Here is a 21,270-nt window from a genome sequence, read left to right on the forward strand (position 1 = left end):
TTTTCAACACGCCCAGTTGTACTTTTGCAAGCCTCATTTGCATAAATACGAAAATGGTCATAACTTGGCCAAAAATGCTCGTTTTTTAAAAATAAAAACGTTACTGTAATCTACATTGCAGCGCCTATCTGCTGCAATAGCAGATAGGGGTTGCAAAATCTGGGGACAGAGCCTCTTTAAGAAGACAGAGTGCACGCATGTTGGAGATTGAGCTAATTGCTCCAGTGCACCCTGGGCTATAAGAAGGTCCCAGCCCCATCCTCCCACGCCTGAGCGTTGTTGTCATATTCCAAGTCTGTCTTGCAAATGGTCACCTAGTGTTTCCTGCTCCCTGTTTCTGTATCCTGTAACCTCTGTCCTGTTCTAGTGCCGTGCTGAGCTGTAGCTGTGCTGTATACCATGCCTGTCCTGCTTCTCCACGCCTGACATCTACCTGCTGCCTAGTTCATGCCAAGTCTGCCTTGCTACTGTCCGAGCTGCCACAGATACCCTATATGAACTATAGACTCTGACCTGTGCCCTGTTGGCCAGCTGCTATAGCACCAAGGCGGTACGGCCCAGTGGGTCCACGAACCCTACGTGACACATTCTTTTCACTACACAATCTCCATGAGGAGGATTTTGAACGGCTCGGGGGTCACGCGTGTGCGCTGCAGCTCCATTTATTTTCTATGGGGCCGACGGAGACAGCCGAGTACAGCACAGCCTATGGCAAATCATCATGGCTCATGATTCTACAGAATACATTTTCACTGCTGCAAAATCTAAAGGTTCTTTACAAAACACTATGCCAAAACATTTGGCATTGCACATGGTGAGCTCTGGCTTGTGTGCGGTTGCTTGACCGTGAAAACCCAATCCATGAAACTCCTAATGAATAATGCTTATGTATCTGCAGATTCTTACACTCAATACCTTACATTAACTGTGTTGAAGTCATTTTTACATGTGATCTGCTGCAACTCCTCTGATTAGAATGAGTCCATAAACTTTTGGTTGTATATTGGTTTTGTTTCTGTACTTATAAACTCATTATAATATGCTATTCGGAGAGACGTGTACACTGTACAGTGAGTGGGTGGGGAAAATAACCTAGCATTTGGCCACATCCTTCCAGCATTGGAGTGTTCATAATTGTGGGGGTTTTGCCTAAATGATTTATTTTTTCACATTAAATTTTTTTTTTTAGCCAAACTGTAACAGAATCCCCCTACTACTAAATGTTATTTATAGTAAAACAGTATGTGAAGCTGAAAAAAGACATAAGTCCATCCAGTAATCTTAGTAATAATTCTTCCTAGTGCCCCCATTCAGTACTAATAAATCCTAGTGCTCCCCACTCAGTACTAATGCCCTTTAGTACCTCCACTAAGTAATAATGCTTTCTAGTACCCCCCACTCCGTAATTTTTCCTAGTGAGTGAAAGCACTACAGGGCATTATTACTGAGAGGGGGCACAGTAATAATTCCTGTTAGTGCTCCCACTCAGTAAAAATGTTTCTTAGTGCCCCCATGCAGTAAGAATCCTTCCAAGTGCCCCCCCACTGAGTAATAATGCCTCAGAGTGCCACCTACTCAGTAATAATGTCTTCTTGTGCCCCCACTTACTAATAATGCATCCCAGTGTTACCCACTCAGTAATAATGTCCCAGTAATAATGCCTCCTAGTACTCCCACTTAGTAATAATGCCCCCAAGTACCCATACTCAGAAATAATGCGTCTTAGTGCCCCACTCTGTAATAATGCCCCCTAATGCCTCAAAAGTAATAATGCCCTCTAGTGCCATAATTTACTAATAATGCCTCCTAGTACTCCCACTCAGTAATAATGCCCCCTAGTACCCCTACTTAGTAATAATGTGTCTTAGTGTCCCAACGCAGTATTAATGTTTTCTAGTGCCCCCTCTCAGTTATAATGCCTCTAAGTGCACCCCACTACTTAATAATTTTAGTGTCCTCACTTAGTAATTGAGCCCCTTAGTGCCCCCATTCAGTAATAATGGCCTATTAAATGAAAGATATACTCATTTATCTCCATTCTCACGGCAAATAGAGCTGCAGACCTCCTCGGCCACTTTAGACCTGCAGCCTATGAGATGCTAGGATGCGTTTACTGCCATGAAGCCCTGCTATGTCTTTCTTGTAAACTGGTGCCCAGAACTGTACACTATATTCCATGGGCGGTCTGACTAGTGATTTATAAAGTGGTGGAACTATGTTCTCGTCATTTGCATCTATGCCCCTTTTGATGCACCCCAATGATCTAATTTACCTTGGCCTGACACCGATTGTTTCAGTTAAGTTTACTGTTAACTAATATTCTTGAATTCTTTTCAATGTCAGTATTTCACAAATTTTTGACATTCAGTAAGTAATGTTGGCATGCACTTCACCTTCCCAAGTGCACTATCTTGAATTTATCAGTGTTAAACCTCATTTGCCACTTCTCTGCCCAAACCTCTAACTTATCCAAATCCATTTGTAATAGAATAATCTCTTCCTTTGTGTTATTTACTTTACAAAATTTAGTATTATCAGTAAAAATGTATATTTTACTGTGCAATCACTCTACGAGTTCATTATTAAATACAGTATATTGAAAAGAATAAGGCTCAATACTGACCCCTGTGGTATCCCACTAATAACGGTGACCCAATCTGAATATGGACCGTTAATAACTACCCTCTGTTTTCAATCACTGAGCCAGTTATTTACCCACTCTAATTTTTGGGAACATTGCCCCAGTCAAGGAAATTAAAGGGAACCTGTCACCAGCATTTCACCTATTGAACTTATCCCTCACTGGCCACTGCTCTAAAATGTTCATTGCCGTTATCCCCTCTCCTAAACTCCTCCTCCGACTGTAAAAAACTGTCTGCAAACATTTAGCGCCTTTTATCGTAATAATCTGGTGTCCCTATGTGCGCACACCCCAGAAGAGGACTTCATACGGTGTGGGAACACTAAAAAGCTGAATACTAAAGCCACAGAGCCGATTAAGAAGACAATTCTATGTTATATGGAAATGATTTTTCACCCACTACCACAAGGTAGTGCTGGTTTAAAAGGTGAAATGCTGGTGATAGGTTCCCTTTAAGGACATACTGTCACGTTGGGTATACCGCCTTGACGTTATGGCAGCTGGCCAACAGGACACAGGTCACAGTCTATAGTTTGTATAGTGTACATTTGGTAGCTCAGACAGAAGCAAGACAGGCTCGGCTAGGACTAGGCAGCAGGCAGGCAGCAGGCAGGCGCCAGGTGTGGTGTAGCAGGACAGGCGTAGTATACAGCACGACTTCAGCTCAGTACGGCACTTGATCAGGATAGCACGTGGTACAGGTTACAGGCAGCAGAAATGGGAAACACTGGGAACTGGGAAACACTAGGAGACCATTTTCTTATACAGACTTAGGGTACGACAACAATGCTCAGGCATTGCAGGAAGGGGCTGAGCCCTTCTTATAGTCCAGGGTGCTCATGGGCTAATTTAGTACTAATTTCAGGTGCGCGCGCTGGCGTCTTCTGAGGAGGAGATGGGGACCAGCGATCACAGTTCCATGGCTGCGGGCGTCAGCAGGTGAGTGAGCCTGACAGCCCGCGGCCGTGGTCATGAGACATCTCATAGCTGATTAATTTCCCCCTTCCTGAAGATCAGTGTTTTTGTGGCTCCTCAACAAAACAACCTACTAAAAGAGAAGTGGAAATTATCATGTTATAGTCACTATTTTCTAGGTGTCCCCCAACCTGCACCTTTGTTATTCCGTTAGGTCTGTTGGTTCATATTAGTGCAAAAAAGGCGCTCCCTCTAGTTGGGTCCTACACCAGTTGAAGCACAAGACCAGGGTGCCACTATAACCTCAGGACGACTTATAGTCACGTTTCCTTCCTAATTACGACAGTGAGGGAAAACACAATGTTGCAAACTAATAATCAAATATTTAATTTAAATATATATATTGGTGAAAAAAAGTGGTGTGTTTATTCACCCCAGGCAGGCAACGTTTCGATTAGTCTCTATGGGATCTTTGTCAAGCTTGGTCAATGATGCCTCTTCATCTTTTTGGTTTATATGTATATATATATATATATATATATATATATATATATATATATATATATATATATATATATATATATATAAAAAACACTTTTTTTCACCAATTTCCTTGGAGTGCTGCCTCTTCATTTTTTTGGATAACACTAACAAGGGTTAATAACTTTACTAGAATAAATCAGGGTAAGGTTTTCCGTTCTACTGTTCCCTCATAGAAACAGAAGAACGATAAAAACGAAGTGCCAAAGCCATTACATGACGACACTAACGGCGCCCAACAGTACCCATTGACTTTAATAGGTTCAATCGGGTTTTCATCAGGGTGTCAATCATTTCACTGGAAGAAATAGCGCAGCATGCTGTGCTTTTCCTCTGCCATGTGATACCGGATCTATGATGACAGAGCCTCTGATGCAGATGTAAACATAGCCTTAGTGGGCAATATTTTATTTTAAAAAAAGACCGTTCGGCAGAAGTATGCTCTATGGGTCTTTTTGAGGTCTGTAGGTTACTTGTGTTTCCTGATGCAGGTTGAAGTAATGAGAACAGTAAAAGCAAGTCATCTGGCACTATATTGCATTGTATGGGATTCAGCATTTTAATATTTATATGGACACTGTATGACACTATTTAAATAGGCAATGTATGCACTGTTTATATAGACACTGTAAAGTACTATTTATATGGTCGCTGTATGGCACTTTCCATACGGGCATTTTCATGGCATTATATGGTACATTTATATGAGCACTGTGTGACACTATGTGGTAGCTGTATGATACTAATTATATAAACTCTGTATAGCACTAATTTTATGGCAACTGTATGGATCGTATTTAGGCACTGGCAATATTAGGTCATGTCACAGAATATTATGATTCAGCCAAATTAAAACCTTAAACCTCAAAACCGTAAAGGGGTTTTCCCAATCCGACAGGTCATAAAAGTAAGTTAAGTGGGGGTCTAACCTCTGGGATTCCCACTATTGCCAAGAACGTGGGGCCTTTAGTCCCTGTTCTCGGCTATTGAGCAGGATGAGCATGCGTTGTCCTTCTCCATAGATTTTTTTTTGGGGATATCGGAAATAGCTGAACGCGCTCATTAAAGGGACAACCTCTTTAATTTGGTCTCTACTTGGCCATTTTACTTTAGCTATACTTCAGCTTACAGTTGGCTGATACGGTTGAGAATTTCAGGTTTCTCCAATAATGCCAAGTTGTCCATGTCCTGAAGCAGCAAAACATCAACACACCATCTTACTTCCACCAGCATCCACAAAAAAATAGCACAATAAAGTTTGACCCATTTGTATATTAAAAGCAATATTGACACTGTTTCTGCAAGAGGTAAAACAGGATGTGAGTTGCAGTAAAAAAAAGTGTGCATGACATTTGGAAGGTACTTTCTAAAAGTGGAATCTGCACAATTTCTTGAAAAAGTACCGAAATGCCTCTCGCTACGTGTACCATTAAATAACGCCTTACTGAAGAAGAAGAAGAAATGTTCCTCATCTATGACTAAGAATTCTGACAATGAATCTAGTAATCAAACTGATACCATTTACTTGGCTACATAAATGATACAGTTTTATAATGAGTATCCAACTCTTACTGAAAAGCCCACAAGTTATCTATCCCACATGAATCAAAACTCCTTACCCACACAGTGCAGAGGCGGCTTTCATTTATGGCCAGTTTTTAAGAGTAGCTGTATATCAGAGCTACAGGAACATTCTGGCTAATATAATATGATATAGTATAACATATAAACATTATTTTATACTATTACATTTCATTCAAATGCTGCACCATGAAAAATGTTGAAATAAAAAGATCATTTGTCACCATTCATGAATGTGTTTGGTTTGCAGTGGAGGATTTTTTTTATATGGTAGTATATTGCTGACGGATGGCCGATGAATTTCTCTGATGGATGCCATCCTTCAGCCGTCCATTGCCAGTAGACTCCCATGTTTAAAAAACATTTACATTTAATGTATACATTCTTTAATTGGTTGACTGTGACAAATACGTTTTTTAACATGGGAGTTCATGGGTGAAGGATGGCTGACCGATGGCATCCATCAGAGATATCAGTTTGTTTTTTTTACATGTTTGTTTAATATCTTGCGCTGTACTTCTCAGTGTATGTCAGATTTAGGCTAGGGCTACACGGCGAGTTTGGCCATGACACAGATCCAGAGATCACTGTGTCGCTCTGAGTACACCACAGTAATTAATGTAAATGTGGCCGCGTTGTGACCCGCAGGTTGCCACGATTGCGACTTGACAGTAAGAAAATTCATCAAGTTTGGACATCTTGTGATGGACGCAACATGTGGGTCGCAACGTGCCTACATTCACTTTCATTGCTGCAATGTAAGTAGTGCAACACAGCAATATTTTGTACGCACGACCAGGGCTGGCCTTGGGTTGGATGTCACCCTGTGCGGGACTCTCTGCTGCCGCCCCCTACACAAAACAAAAATTAACCACATATATGGACACACACATACTGGAACATACATACTGTACATACATGAAGACAGATATTTAGACATACAGGCAAATATACATACACACATCTGGAATATATACATACAGGTAAATATATAGACATACAGACACATATAGACACATACACAGACAGGGACATATACAAATACATAAAACACACTTATATACAAGCACAAAGACACATTCATAAACAGACCCATATACCCAGTACAGATAATGTAGTAGATTTCACATGCAGTCCTATGTAACACCACAGACAACACACAGTGATAACTAAGTACAGATAATGTAGTAGTGTTACCTGCAGTCCTATGTAACACCGCTGATAACACAGTGATAACTCTCTAAATACAGATAATGTCGTAGATGTTAACTGCAGTCCTATGTAACACCACATATAACATACAGTGATAACTCTCTGAATACAGATAATGCAGTAAATGTTACCTGCAGTCCTATGTAACACCACTGATAACACAGTGTTAACTCTCTGAGTACAGATAATGTCGTAGATGATAACTATACCCACTCTCACGATGCAGGGTGTGGACCCACTGGGCCGTACCGCGTAGCGGGGAAGCAGCTGGCTAATAAGTTACAAAACAATGTCTATAGTTCGGAACGGGTACCTGAAGCAATGTAGACAGTAGCGGAAGCAGGACTTGACTTTCACAGCAGGCGGCACCGTGGATGCAGCGGAAGGCACGACTTGACTTTTACTGTAGGTACGATAGCACGGGATACAGGGTACAGGCAGCAGGAACGGGTAGCACTGGGAACTGGAAAACACTGGGAGACCATTTGCATGACAAACTTAGGTATACAACAATGCCCAGGCAAGGAACCAGTGCGCAGAGCCCCTTTTTATAGTCCAGCAGGAATTTGGGCTAATAATTGATGGGTGACAGCTGGACGCGTACTGGCACTTTAAGGCCGTGCGGGCGCGCGCGCCCTGCGGAAATCAGTCCAAGGACCCGGAAGTGAGTGCCGGAGTCTCCCTGGAAGGGAGCAGACGCCGTGAAGAGAGATGTCCATGGCCGGGGCCGTCAAGGGGTAAGTCTGAACGACGACCCCCGGCCATAGGCGTTACACCCACAGACACATATAAACACACACACATATATATATAAGGGCAGCAGAGTATATAAGGGGCAGGGGGTATATAGGGGCAGCAGGGTATTTAAGGGGCAGCAGGGTATATAGGAGGCAGCAGGTTATATAAGGGGCAACAGGATAACAGGATATATAGGTGCAGCAGGATATATAGGGGGCAGAAGGGTATATAGGAGGCAGCAGGGTATATAGGAGGCAGCAGAGTATATAAGTGGCAACAGGATATATAGGAGGCAGCAGGATATATAGGGGGCGGCAGGGTATATAGGGGCAGCAGGGTATATAGGAGGCAGCAGGGTATATAGAAGGCAGCAGAGTATATAAGGGGCAGCAGGATATATAGGAGGCAGCAGGGTATATAGGGGCAGCAGGGTATTTAAGGGGCCGCAGGGTATATAAGTGGCAGCAGGGTATATAGGAGGCAGCAGGTTATATAAGGGGCAACAGGATATATAGGGCAGCAGGGTATATAGGAGGCAGCAGGGTATATAGGATGCAGCAGAGTATATAAGGGGCAGCAGGATATATAGGAGGCAGCAGGATATATAGGGGCAGCAGGATATATAGGAGGCAGCAGGGTATATAGGGGCAGCAGGGTATATAAGGGGCTGCAGGGTATATAAGTGGCAGCAGGGTATATATAAGGCAGCAGGTTATATAAGGGGCAGCAGGATATATAGGGGGCAGAAGGATATATAGGAGGCAGCACAGATATATTCGTTTTATCTGTTCTACTTAAATATTGAACACACACTTTTACAAAGAGACATAAACACATGAAGAGACACACACACACACACACACACACACACACACACACACACACACACTGTAACATATACACATACAAACACAGAGACACACAGACACACATACTGCATATACACAGACACACATAGATACTGACCATCTCTCCTTGCTGACAGGATCACAGGCTTTGTGCAGGACGGGCTGTGGGCGGAGACACCTCCTCTTCTCTTGCTTCTCGGCTGTTATTTAGTCCGTGTGTGTAACTAAGAGAGGAGCTGTCATGAACAAATACACAGTAAGTGAGGTCCCTGTTCTTCCCAAACCTCTGTCCCTACCTACTTGTACGAACCGACCTAAACGACGGCGCACAACTGGGCGGCATTCCCTATACTGGTACAAGTGAATCTGACAAGCGGATAAGACAGAGACAGTACGAAATAACAAAGGGTCACCTGGCAAGACACGGAGGGAGAGGCAGGGCAATTGCGCCGTGGACAAGTCCGGGCACAAAAGGCAGAGTCAGGCAGGCAGGGTAAAACCAGGAGAGTGCGGAAAAAACAAAAGTCAGTTGTATGGGTTGTATGGCACTATCTACAAGGGAGAGGGGGGCTGTATGGCACTGTCTACAATGGGGAAGTGGGGGCTGTATGGCACTATCTACAATGGGGAGATGGGGCTGTATAGCACTGTCTATAATGGGGAAGTGGGGCACTGTGTACAAGAGGGAGGTGGAGGGCTGTATGGCACTGTCTACAAGGGGGAAGTGGGGGCTGTATGGCACTGTCTACAATGGGGAGGTGGGTGACTGTATGGCTAAGCAGATGGAAGACAGTCACTGGCAAGTACCTTGGTGGCAGCTGGACACAGTCAGATAGCAGGTAGCGGATTACTGGAAGCATGCTGGTGCCGGATTAATGGAAGCAGGCTGGTACTGGATAACTAGAAGCAGGCTGGTACCGGATAACTGGAAGCAGTCTGGTGCCGGATTACTGGAAGCTGGCTGGTGCGGGATAACTGGAAGCAGGCTGGTGCCTGGATAACTGGAAGCAGGCTGGTGCCGGATTACTGGAAGCAGGCTGGTGCTGGATTACTGGAAGCAGGCTGGTATCGGATAACTAGAAGCAGGCTGGTCCCGGATAACTGGAAGCAGGCTGGTCCCGGATAACTGGACTCAGGATGTAGGACTGGTCATGGACACTGGACTAGGGATGCAGGACTAGTCACGGACACTGGACTCAGGATGAAGGACTAGTCACGGACACTGGACTCAGGATGCAGGACTGGTCACAGACACAAGATTGGGGATGCAGAACTAGTCACGCACATAGGATACAGGATACAGAACCTTTGCAAACTAACACTGGGTTAGAAACAACATTGCTCAGGCACTGGGTTAGTTGGCAGAGTTCCTTAAATAGTCCAAAGTGTCCAGGGATAGGCTGGGGACACTTTTACTGGTGCGCGCGCTGGCCCTTCAAGAACTAGCATGCACACGCACCCTACGGGCACAGTCCGGGGGAGGAGGTGGCAGAGTGCCGAGTGCGCCAGCGTCCCTGGGAAGGGAGATGCTGGCGGGGATGCACAGCTCTGCGGTCACGGCTGCCGGTAAGAGGGGAATGCCAGCGGTCAGCGAACACGGGCATAACGGTCAGTACGTATATACAGCATATTCTGAAAGCCATAAGTTTTTAATTTTTTCATCGATTGTGTGGTGTGAGGACTTATTTTTTTGCGGGACAACTTGTAGTTTTTATTGGTACCATTTTTTGGTACATAGGATTTTTTGATCCCTTCTAATTAAAGTTTTTTTTAGCGTTATTGTGACCAAAAATCAACAATCCTGGCGTTCTACTTTTTTTTTACGCGTTCACCATGTGATTTAATTTTTTTTATATTAAAATAGTTTGGACTATTACGGATGCGGCGATACCAATTTTGTTTATTTTTTTATGTTTTACATTACTTTAGAGGAAAAATTGAAAAGGTTTTTTGGAAATTTTTAATAATTGTATTTTTGTACACTACTGAAAATGTATTTAACTATTTTAAACACTTTTTATTAGTACCTCTAGAGGATTTATACCAGCGATCGCTGGTATAATACACTGCTATACTTTACTAATATATCGCAGTGTATTGTAATTTTTACGTTAGTATGCCAGTAATACAAAGCTTACACCCGCGTACGGGCACGTCCTGGTGCGTCAAGGGGTTAAACAACCAGGTTAGTATTTATTCTATGGAGGTTTAGTATAAAGCGGAGAATCCATGAGGAGATGTTGTCGTGTTTTGGGTGTTCGCCCACTTTCTCAAGCATGCTGAACATGCTTCCTATGGGAAGACAAAACGGCATACACAGAGCATTCTGCGTTTTGAAGAAAACGCCACTGACACTAAAAACGCCACTGATCAAAACGCTTTATATGAAGTGTTATATGTAGTGTTTTCTATAGCATTTCTGGCTGAAAAAAGAAAAAATACATTAAGAAACACTAACGAAAAAACAGCTAAATGTTTGTGAATCCAATCTAAATGCTGTTTAGTATGGGAACCTGACATGCTATAGTACCTGCAGGCAAACTTCTAATCAAGAATGGGTTTTCCTTTCACACTATATGAAGGTGTAATGTCATTTATGAACATTTTGGCTCCAGTATATTGCAATTTAATTGTTCTCCAGAGATATAACACTGTCTGAGGAAGTTCAGACTTTTATGAGTAGCAACCAGGTGATCATGTGGTACTACACCTATTAAAACAGGGTCAGGTAAGGTGGAGATCTCAGCTTAGGATCAAGAGTTATTTCCTTTATAATATGTAGAAAACACTTATAAAATATGTGAACTATATACTGTATATAACAAAACACAATTTGCCTATAAGGCAACTAACCCTATTTTCCACACTCCCAACAGAAGTTATTGAATTGTTCTATTCACATAACTCTTAATAATGAAAATAACCTTAATTAAAGGCACGTAGCCTATATTCTAAAAACATCCCATGAGCCCAGAAACTTTATCACTCATATAGATGTAATGGTCAGTCTCTGCTAACAACAGTAGAATTAACCCCTTCCTGACATGCACAGTATATATATGGCGCACGTCGGGTGGGGGACTATGAAGAGGCATCACAGGCTGAAGCCCGCTCCATAGTACGAGCATATTGACTGTGTGTTACAGCCGACACCGCAGTGTAACGAGTGAGCATGATCCAGCACGTTTAATCCGTTAAATGCTGTGGTCAATTGCGAACGTGGCATTTAAATGACTAGAAACAGAGGGGGTTGGTTGGCATAGCAGCTTGGGTGCCTGATAAAGGCCTCCAGGTTTGCCATCTTTTGTATTCCTATGAAGCCCTGCCTCACTGGCTGTCAGTATCACAATATACTGCAATACCTTAGTATTTCAGTATATCATGTGAGCAATCCAAGGATCGCTGGTTCAAGTCCCCTGTGGGGAAAAGTTAGAAACAGTAAAATAAAGGTTTGTTCTTTTCAAATAAAAAATTTAAAGATCAAAAAGCCCCCCTTTTCGCATTTTCCCTCAAGCACAATGTAAAAAAAAAATAATTAACATAACTGGTATCGACATGTTCGTAAAAATCTGAACTATTACAATATATCATTATTTAGTCCACATGGTGAAGGCTGTAAAAAATAAAATAAAAAGTAAAACGCCAGAATCACGATTTTTTCGGTCACTTCATCTCCCACAAAAAATGGAATGAAAAGTTATCAAAAAGTCTCATGTACCACAATATGGAACCAATAGAAACTACAGCTCGCCGCACAAAAAAATACATAAGCCCTCATACCGCTCAATCGACAGAAAAATAAAGTGGCTCTCAGAATATGGCAACAAAACTAACATTTTATTTTTAACAATCAATTTTTTCATTGTAAAAGTAGTAAAACATAAAAAAAACAATATAAATTTGGTAACGCTGTAAATTTGGTAACGTTAACATTTTTACTGCATGGTGAACGCCGTAAAAACCAAACCCCCCAAATATCACAGTTTTTTTTCCTTTTCTACCCCACAAATATTGTTTTCCAGTTTCCCAAGACTTTATACGGTACAATAAATAGAGCCGTGAAAATCGACAACTCGTCCCGCAAAAAACAAGCCTTCGTACGGCAATATTGATGGAAAAATAAAAAAGTTATGGCTTTTGGAAGGGGGCAAGGAAAAAATGAAAGTGAAAAATCCGAAAAATGGCTGCGGCAGGTAAGGGTTAATATACTATCTATACTAGAGGGAAGCATCTGCAGACCGCTATACCAGAGTTGATTGTATGTTAAAAACATTCAACAAAGCGCCGCAACATGTTTCACCGAGATGGTGTCCTCAGGGGTACAATGGGGCAACAGCCTGAGGACGTCATCTCGTTGGAACATGTCGGGGGGGGGGGGGGGCTATTTTGTTGAATGTTTTTAACATACCATTGGCTTAGAATCAATTCTGGGATAGCGGTCTGCAGACGCTTCCCTCTAGTACAGACAGTATATAAATTCTACTGCTGTTAGCAGAGATTGACCATTACATCTATATGAGTGATAACGTTTCTGGGCTCATGGGATGTTTTTAGAATATAGGCTACGTGCCTTTAATAAAGGTTATTTCATTATTAGGAATTATGTGAATAGAACAATTCAATACCTTCTGTTGGGAGCGTGGAAAATAGGGTTAGTTGCCTTATAGGCAAATTGTGTTTAGTCATAAAATTTACCTGCCACACACTAGGGCAAATATTTTAATTTTTCTTTATCATTCATTTTTTGTTTATTGTATTAGATATACTGTATATAAACACTGTAAAGTGTGTACTTTGTCAAAGTTTAATAAATCTAATAAAGTACATGCTAAGGCTGGGTGCACACCTGCGTTGGTGTGTTCCGTTGTTCTGCTCCTTCCGTGATTTTACTGTAAACTCCGGCAAGCCCTGCTGGATCTACGACGGAGGCCCCTAACGGAGCATCTGACGCAGATGTGAACATAGCCTAACTCACTCTTTTTTGTATTTTTTTCCCCTAATAATAACACAATTTTTTACACTTTCAAAACATATACAACCAATAACATGGCAGTGGGGGAGATTTGCTTAGAAAAATGTGCACCAATTGCAACAATGTACACCTACCTCAACATTTTTAAAAGTGTCTAGAAAAAAGGAATGTGGATAAAGTGCGGCAAATTTACTAAAGAGATGCGTCTTTTCTTGACACTAAATATTAATGTAAATGTAAGCTATCCCTAAATTTTTGCCGTGTGCACCATTATGATACATTTGGAGCTTTTTATTTACCATTTTCACAGCCTAGTAAATTCATGAATTATGAAACACTATTGATGGATTTCCCCTCAGTGCCTTCATTTATATTGCTTATTTATTTTCTTATTTGCTTAATGACATACTGTAGTTAACAATTGTTCATGAATAATCAATACCGTCACTAAAATGTCTTTGGCTGCTCAAGAAATTATTACAGGCAGCAGTTTATTATTTGTAGGGTTATCAAGGATTTAATGGTCCAGGCGGGATAAAATTGCATTTTTTAGATGTATTATTAATGAAGATGTTGATGACCTACATGACACGCTATGAATTAGGCTGGGTTCACACGACCTCTTTTCAGACGTAATGGAGGCGTTTTACGCCTCAAATTACGTCGGAAAAACCGGCTCCAATACGTCGGCAAACATCTGCCCATTACTTTCAATGGGTCTTACGATGTACTGTGCCGATGACCTGTCATTTTACACGTCGCTGTCAAAAGACGGCGCGTAAAATTACAGCCTCGTCAAAAGAAGTGCAGGACACTTCTTGGGACGTAATTGGAGCCGTTTTTCATTGACTCCAATGAAGAACAGCTCCAAATTACGTCCGTAAAAGACCCCCCGCAAAACGTGAGTACATGCAATTACGTCTGAAATTCAGGAGCTGTTTTCTCCAGAAAACAGCTCCGTAATTGCAGTTATCGTGTGCACATACCCTTAAGCACTTTCAGAATACGTATTTTTCTGTGTAGTGAGCATATAGATTTAACACTTTGTTGCACTTTATTATATTGCCCTGTATGTGATTCTCTTTACTAGACATTTAATGAATTTGCGCTTACTGTCAGTTGGCTTTATAAGTCCCATGAAGACTATGTTTATAATATCAGTCAAAGGGAATGCTTTTTAATCCAAAAATTAAAATACCTGACTCCAATTGGTTCAAATATGGACTTATTTATCCATTATGTATTTGTTAACATATATGTGCAATTATTTATGTATTTGAGTGATTAATGTTGATTATGGAAAAGTAGAAGCAGCTATTTCAATTTGCCCTAAAGATGCATGCCTAGTATGCCCCAGAAGGAGCCGATACCGCGAAACCCAGGTTCAGTCAGAAGACTTGTCCTACCGCGTGTTTTATATCAATGAGCTTTTAATAATTTTATGCCTTATGAGTAATGTTAAATACTTTTGTGTCAAAAAAGACAAAAGTATAAAAGTTATGATACCTTTATTGGCTAACCATAAAAGTTCTATATGCAAGCTTTCAGAGCACAGACGCCCCTTCTTCAGGCAGTTTACAAATGAATGTCTTAGAAAAAAGCGCAACATTTAGATATTACACAAAGACAATTAGTACATGAGGTGATATATCATTAAGGTAAGCCGGGGCAATAAAACGGAGGTTATAGGGGTGATGATTTAGGAGTTAAAACATCTGGAGTCAGTCTGATGGGGATGTGACGTGTGTCCATGTAGTGGCTCATAAATCCAGGTGTTAGATTGAGGCCTTGTGTCAGTGACTGGAATTTTATCATCAGCTTTTGATAAAATTCCAGTCAAGTGACCATGGATTGGATTTTCCCCAATTCCAGTTTTTATGGATTTGTGATAGAAGTTAAGGTTTTGTTGTGTTTCACTGTATTAGAGTTCAAGGATTTCTTGTTTTCTTTTGTTCTTGTGCGCACTAATCTAACAGATTATCCAGTGCTCAGGAAATCTTTGCCAGTGTTGTGTTGGTGGTGTGTGCCCCCGTGTATGGCTTACTGTAGACCAAGGCAGTTCTGGATAAACCCTAAGGCCTGGTGCACACAACCTTATTTGGGACCAATATTACATGGATTCCATGTCGCCATGTATGCTGCCATATAAAGATCTAACGATATACTGCGATTTTTTTTTTTTTATACATATAATCTCCATAAATGCTTCTAAAGGAAAACTCAGTCTGAAAGATGGCACTTCTCAGAGGACTATGTGGCCTGCGATACAGAGGGCAATACAGTTCGGTACTGTGCCCCCTATTTTAGGCCGAAATGCACATGGTCATGTGCATGGGGCCTAGTAGGAATACTCTCCTCTGTGCGTGCGATTTCTGTGATGTATCTTTTCAAAGAATACACTTCTTTCACTAAATAAAAGTTACATATGACCTGTCAGTAATACGCCAAAGGAATGTTTCAAAGTCATTTAAGACAACATTTGTTATATACGTTTTACATGGTCGAAAAATATGCTGCAAAATACAATATCCCAGGCATTAGATTCGTTTATTTTGCCTTCTCACCAACTCAAACACGTGGATACAATTGAACAATTTACAATTCACTTAGGATCAAACACTTTAAGTTGCCTTCAAAAGTTATTATTTCTTTCCCATTCATTTCCTTTAAAATATCCCCTGGTGTGAAACCAGAAAAAAAAGTCCCTTTAGGTGACAATAAATTAACCAAAATGGCAACGATCCAGAATCCAGTTGTTAATAGCAAGAGATGTTTAATTTGTAGGTTTTAGTGGAAAATGGGAATAAAAGTTTGTTAATACTTTTCAGAATTGAAATGTAACTAAATGTATCTATATAATATTGTATTTAATTGATACTTTGCACCTGATACAACCATGTGTGACTTCCTGTGTTATTTTCATACACATTTCTATTTGTTGTCTGACCTCCACCAACATCTGTTCTATTATGAAATGGAGTTACTTCCATATGATGACCGCTCTATGCACTTATAACCCATCGCTATACTCTTATTAATAGGGTGTTTTAGGAATACTAGCCATGTGTTGTGTCACCAGAGATGTTCCTTTAAGAAAACTTTTTATTTATAAACTACATTTCTGTCTCCTATTCTGCGCTTTCATGCAAGATTACAATCCCGACACCAGACTAGGGTAAAAGACCTGCACACATCAGTCGGAGGATATGTACTTCATTTTCTTCATAAATTCCATGAGGGTTTTCCAGCCAATGCCACAATGATCTCAGTTGCTCCTATAAAGAGAAGAAACTACTCCCAAATGATTTTTGGAAATGTAAATAACTGGGAAAGCAAAACCACATGTATAGTGAATGAAGGAGATGGTTGTGGCTGCTAAAGGAAGTCCGGTCTGGTACAGGAGAATGAGAAGAGAACTTACAAATTACATGTATAGAAGGTAAATAGGTTTGTCTTAATTACATACGAACAATGTTGAAATTCTTATAACATACCATTGGAATATTGGGTTCAAATACATCCGGTCTTGAAATTCTTACTCCTAGAGTAAAATAGGCTTGTATGGAGGCTACATTAGAATTAGCACAACATTAAAAAACAAGTATCAATTCCTGAGTTGTCCTGTAAAAGCCTGTTAATATGTTTTCAACGATTTCTAAATAATCTATCAGGACTCTAAGGGCTTGTCCACACACAATGGAATTGCTGCAGAAAATTTCTGCAGCAATTCCGTTGAAAGTCAAAGGCTTTCCGCTACGGCAAAAACGCCCCATTTCCTGCCGTTTTTCCGAGGAGATGGAGACATCTTCTCTGAAAAACGCCGCAATTCTGCACACTTTCCACAGCAGGAATTGACATGCTGCAGTCCGAATAAATACGAACCACGGTTTCCGAAATTTTACGCAGCACGTGGATGAGATTGGTTAAATCTCATCCACTATGCTGCTACTGTATTCTGCTGCGTTTTTTCCGTCCGAAAGTCCAGCTGGAAAAAACGCGGCGGATTCTGCTGCATGTGGACGAGCCCTAAGGCTGGGTTCACACGACCTATTTTCAGACGTAAACAAGGCATATTATGCCTCGTTTTACGTCTGAAAATACGGCTACAATACGTCGGCAAACATCTGCCCATTCATTTGAATGGGTTTGCCGACGTATTGTGCCGACGAACTGTCATTTACACGTCGTCGTTTGACAGCTGTCAAACGACGACGCGTAAATTGACTGCCTCGGCAAAGAAGTGCAGGACACTTCTTTGCAACGTCATTTGAGCCGTTCTTCATTGAAGTCAATGAAGAGCAGCTCAAGATTACGGGCGTCAATGACGCCTCGCAAAATGCGAGGAGGAGCTTTTACGTCTGAAACGAGGCAGCTGTTTTCTCCTGAAAACAGTCTGTCTTTTCAGACGTAAAAGACAGTTCTCGTGTGCACATACCCTTAGGGCAAAGCCCCACATGGCGGAATTGCTCTAGAATTCCGCTGCGGACATTCCGCAGCGTTAATCCGCAGCGTTAATCCGCAGCGGACCCGTTTCTCCATTGCCTCCCACTTCTTTTTAGTAGGCTTCGTTTAGACGAGGCTGAAAATTCTGCTGCGGAGCATAGGCTGCGGTGCGTAATTTGGTGTCCGCAGCATACAATGGATGTCGCGGACCAGTGGCGTACTGGTTGCGGACTCATTGCGGAAGTTCTCCATTGACTTCAATGGAGATTCTAAATTCCGCAATGAAGTCCGCAGAAGTCATGCACATGTTATGTGTGCTGCGGATGCATATTGCTTTTTTAACATGACATTTCTTCATTCTGGCTGGACCTATGTATTTCTAGGTCTACAGCCAGACTGAGGAAGTCAATGGTGCTCCCGTAATTACGGGTGACTATGTGTGTGCACCCATAATTACGGGAGCGTTGCTAGGCGACGTCAGTAAATAGTCACTGTCCAGGGTGCTGAAAGAGTTAAGCGATCGGCAGTAACTGTTTCAGCACCCTGGACAGTGACTACCGATCACAATATACAGCAACCGGTAAAAAAATAGAAGTTCATACTTACCGAGAACTCCCTGCTTCTTTCTCCAGTCCGGCTTCCCAGGATGACGTTTCAGTCTAAGTGACGGCTGCAGCCAATCACAGGCTGCAGCGGTCACATGGACTGGCGCGTCATCCAGGGAGGTCGGGCTAGATGCCGAAAGAGGGACGCGTCACCAAGGCAACGGCCGGTAAGTAGGAAATTCTTTTACTTTCACTAGGGAAAGTGCTGTCCCTTCTCTCTATCCTGCACTGATAGAGAGAAGGGAAGTACTTTCACCGCAATACGCAGCAGCCAGTCCGCATCAATTTACTGCACATTTTGGGCAGATCCGCCACAGAATCTGCAACGCAGATTCTGTGCGGCATTGATGCGGACAGTTGCGGAGGAAAACCGCCACGTGGGGGCATGCCCTTACAGTGATAACTACCAATGGTAAATATTACAGTGCCCATATAGGTTGTCACCAAGTTGTTCACTGACCCTCGTTGACATATAAATGTTCACTGTTAAGGAAGTTATATTCCTCTTACACCATATCGCCTTCCGCTGTGTCTATGTATGTGTCACAGTCATTCTGGCAGTTCTGTGCTTCCGGTATAAAATTCATGAACCAGAAAGCTTAGGATGAACAGTGCTAGAGCTGTTGTAATTCCCAGTTAGAGAAGTTCTACAGTGTATGAAATTGGGAGAGCAAGGAGAAAAAGAGTCAATCTAACCCCTTAATGACTGGGCCTTAGTGACCAGCTAAATGTTTTTCATTTTTACCTCCCTGCATTTCAGCAGCCATAACTTTTTTTTATTTTTCCATTGACATGATTGTATGAGGCCTTGGTTTATCCGGTAGAATTTGTATTTTTTTCCAGCACAGTTTGGGGGTACAAGTAAATCGCTGTGTAATTTAAAGAATTTTTGAACAACAAAAAAAAAGATATATTGATCATACCGCGTGACGGACAGCGGCAATCAAATGGTTAAATGGCCGCGATTGGAGGTGCCATGATTGATGGTCTCGGTCACATGATGTCATCATGGACATCATATCACTGGACGTGGTATCAGTTATGACAGCATGTGTCTGTTAATTCATAGGCAGAATACGGACGGGTAGCCTTTATTCAGCGGACAGATTCATATAGCAGTGTAGGGGAATATGACCTCCCGGAAGTCATGCCAGCTGCCCCTTGTATAGAGAGCAATGTAGATCATTTTGTATGCAGATCTCTGATATACAATTAAAGATCAGTGTTGAAGTATTTCTCACATGCTCGGAGAATAACAGTCATAGATAGGTCAAGATATGTAATTACAAAGAAACAATCTTGTGTCATATTACAGCGTGGGTACGGGGTAACATGAACACCATAGTTTTATTAATACAGTATATTAAATACAGTTGTGGAAAGAAGGTCGATTCCTAGAAGCAGATGAAATAGTCTCGGTGTCTTACAGTAAACTGCACCGAGTGACCTGACATTTGTGTGCACTGATACTATTGTTCCAGTGTGAAGGCGGAAGGGTTTCCTCTAGTGTTTCCCCATGATATGTAGGCGGATAAGTCTTTGTGTATACAGAACAGGAGGGAATCCTTCATACAGATATTAAACGTACTTTCTATTTAACATTGAGAAGCGGTGGGCGAGTGCTTGACAGATCATAATGCTGAGAGCTGCAGATATTTTCTTTGATTGCCTTTTATTATAGGGGTTTTCTGAGTGCAGGGGAGGCGCATCAGTTTTATATATACACCTGCACCATAACTTTATTGCCACTCACATCATTTGAACCTTGAGACTTGCGCAGTTCGCTACCACTTGTAAAGTGATTTACTTTGCCGAAGATCTAAATGGAAGATGCAATTGTAAGTCGTCATATCAAAGCCGATTGCATTTTATAAAATATTTCACTCACTAGTGTAGAGCAAATAAGTCGTTAATTTTATGCATTTAATGCCTGTTACAAATTTATTATTACTGCTATAGATTTAGTATAAGATATTGTATATTTTGCTGTATATTCTATGGATAGCTTTATACGCAGTATACCTGTAATATTAAAAAAAATGTTTATTTTTATTATTGTACTATAAAATTCTAAAAATATCTATCTATCATCTATCTATCTATCTATCTATCTATCTATCTATCTATCTATCTATCTATCTATCTATCTATCTATCTATTTATCTATCTATCTATCTATCTATCCAACCATCCATCCATCCATCCATCTATCTATCTATCTATCTATCTATCTATCTATCTATCTATCTATCTATCTATCTATCTATCATCTACAATATATATATATATATATATATATATATATATATATATATATATATATATATATATATATACACAGTATATATATACATATATATGTATGTGTGTGTATGGACACATATGGACTTACAAGGCATGTAATGACTAATCAAAAAAAAAAATCTAATCACATTTTCACATTGGGCTTTTTGTTACTTCCTTAAAAAATATAGTACTTGTTAAATGTAATTATAAGAATCAACACATAAAGAGAAAATATTTATACGGCACTCACCTGATACAGAACAAATCTTTTTTTCCCCACTTTTTTTTTATAATATTCTGAAATACGAATGCATTTTTCTTTACACAGGGTTCTTGTTCTGCATTTTAACCTCTTAAACATGCGGCTATTTTGGGCCTTGAGGACACCGAGATTTTTTTCATTTTTCCATCACTGCCTTTCGAGAAGCATAACCTTATAATTTTGTCATCATCGTAACGCTTGTTTTTTTGTAGGTAGAGTTGTATTTT

Source organism: Rhinoderma darwinii, chromosome 1, assembly GCF_050947455.1.
Source record: "Rhinoderma darwinii isolate aRhiDar2 chromosome 1, aRhiDar2.hap1, whole genome shotgun sequence".
NCBI classification, from domain to species: domain Eukaryota; kingdom Metazoa; phylum Chordata; class Amphibia; order Anura; family Rhinodermatidae; genus Rhinoderma; species Rhinoderma darwinii.